This window comes from Arachis ipaensis, chromosome B08 (genome assembly GCF_000816755.2).
Source record: "Arachis ipaensis cultivar K30076 chromosome B08, Araip1.1, whole genome shotgun sequence".
NCBI lineage: Eukaryota > Viridiplantae > Streptophyta > Magnoliopsida > Fabales > Fabaceae > Arachis > Arachis ipaensis.
In genome coordinates this window covers 3,969,797-3,972,331 of record NC_029792.2, presented here as the reverse complement: position 1 = coordinate 3,972,331, position 2,535 = coordinate 3,969,797, and positions in this window count along the sequence as shown.

The window sequence follows — 2,535 nt, the reverse complement described above, 5'->3', positions numbered from 1 at the left end:
TTATAGACAAAAGAAAAAAAATTAAAATATAGAATTAAAGAAGACATTTTTTGTGTTTTTGTAGTAAAATTTGGGTGTAACAACTAAAAAATGTATATGTTATTGTTAAAAAATTTCAATGTATTTTTATTCTGATAAGTTCTACATAATTCAATATTTTTTCTCCTCTTCATCTTTTTCTTCTTTTTTATCATTATTATTTTTTTATTCATATTTTTCTTTTTGTTTTATCTTCTCAAACTTCTTATTTTATTCTGCTAATAGGAATAAAAAAAAGCACATAAAGCAACAAAATTAATAGGAAGAAGATGAACCTACATTCATTCAACTATAAAAAAGAAAAAAAAAAGAAGAAAAAATTACAGCATTAAAGAATATATTTTTGTACTTTTGTATCAAAATTTTGGTGTAAAACTAAGAAATATATGTGTCATTGTTAAGAAATTTCGGTATATTTTTATTCTTATAAGGTATGCATAATTTAAAACTCTTTTTCTTCCTCCTTCCCATCTTCTGTTGTTTTTTCTCTTTCATTTTCTTCTTCTCCTTTTATTTTCTCATAATTCTTCTTGTTTCATTCTCTTAAAAGAAATAAAAAAAAAATCAATGCTGCTAGGAAGGGAAGGAGGAAAAGAAAAAGCGCAAAAAGGATATATTTGCATTAGTGAAGCACTGTGTATAGGGATGTCAATGTCAATGGGGCAGGGCGGGGGCAGGGGATGCTTCCCTACTCCCCATCCCCGCCCTCAGATTTGCTCCCCATCTCCGTCTCCATTCCCCGCCATGGGAGAATATTGTTCCCTATCCCCAGTCTTCACGGGGCTCCATTCCTCGCGGGACCCCATTCTCCATCTACATAATAGTTCTAACTAATTATTAATTTTCATATGAATAGAGCTGCAAGTATCTATCTTATACAAAAACTGCAAGATTTTATACAAAAAGTCTAAATGATACGATGGTGACTTCTTTCGAAATGACGCAATGGGGGACGGAACAACGAGCCAAAGGACAAAGCAGTGGACGAGGTGGGAGACGCGACAACAGAGAGGAGAATGGACACGATAATAGAGTTACGAAAAGGAACGCCACAACTAAAAATTACGATGCGGTATGAGGTGTGACAATGCGGTGAGAATGGTGGCGAGGGGGTGGCTGCAGAGAGGTTGGATGGAGTATGGACAACGTTAGGGATCTCTGAATTGAATAAGGGTTATGCAAATAAAGATTACGAATTTTGGATTTCTATATATATGTGTGTGTGAGAAATGACTAAAAAACATATATGAGAAATAAACTATTAAGAATAATTCATGAAATTCATAAATTTCGGAGAATAGCGGGGACGGGGCGGGGATCCCCGTTCGGGTCCCCGCACCTGCTTCGGGGGAATTTTGTCCCACATCCCATCCTCGCGAAAAAAATTCCCCACAATCGGATTTCCATTCGGGGCAGTCCCTGCAGGGATCCCTGTGTCTCGGGAAGTTTTGCCATCCCTAACTGTGTACACACTTAGATGTAATAAAAGTGATTTTTGTTGGATTTTGACCAACTTAATTCGACTTAGGGCTTGTTTGGATGAGTTTTTAATAAAAAATCTTTTTTTGATTTATTTTTTTAAAAGATCTTATGGAAAAGTAAAAGTAATTTTATGTTTGGATATCTCATGCAAAATAATCTTTTTATCTATCAATTATGTTTGGATATAATAATATAAAAGTACTTTTTTATTTATTTAGTATGGGTTTATTTAGACACCATTTGTAAAAAAATCTTTTTTTAATGATTTTTTTAAACAATCTTTTATAAAAGTAAAAGTGATTTTATGTTTGGATATCTCATGTAAAAAGATATTTTTATCTATTAATTGTATTTGGTTAAAATAAGATAAAAATATTTTTTTATTCATCTATCATGTAAAAAATATATTTTTTTTTAAAAAAAATATCTTTTAAAAAAGATATAAATTATAATTTTTTAAAAAAAATATTTTTTTAATTTTTTTAATGCTTTTACTTTTACTATTGTAAATTTGTCAAGCACACTAAAAAAATACAAAAATCTTTTTTATTAAAAAAAAATTGTATCGATTCAATGGCGCCTAAAAAAGTACTATGTAAAAGAACATATTTTCTTTCAAAGAAAAAAAGTCTTTTAAAAAAAAGATATAAATTATAAATTTTCGAAAAAAATGTTTTTTTTATTATTATTTTTAGTACCTTTATTTTTATTGTTAAAAATTTAACAAATACATTAAAAGAAATTATTAAAAGATATTTTTTAATCAAAATAATGACACTCAAATTAATACAAAATTGTAAAAAAAAATTAAATATGTAGTAAGACTGTAAAAATAAAATATCTTATAGACCTATTTTTCGATGATATCCGCTCCAACATTACCTTATACGGATCAACCACATAATTCTTGAGGAAAATATAACAGGGCTAAAAAAATTAGATATGGATGAGATGAGTGATATATCTTGACATTATAATTTTTAATATTTTTTAAAATTATGAAAAATACACAAA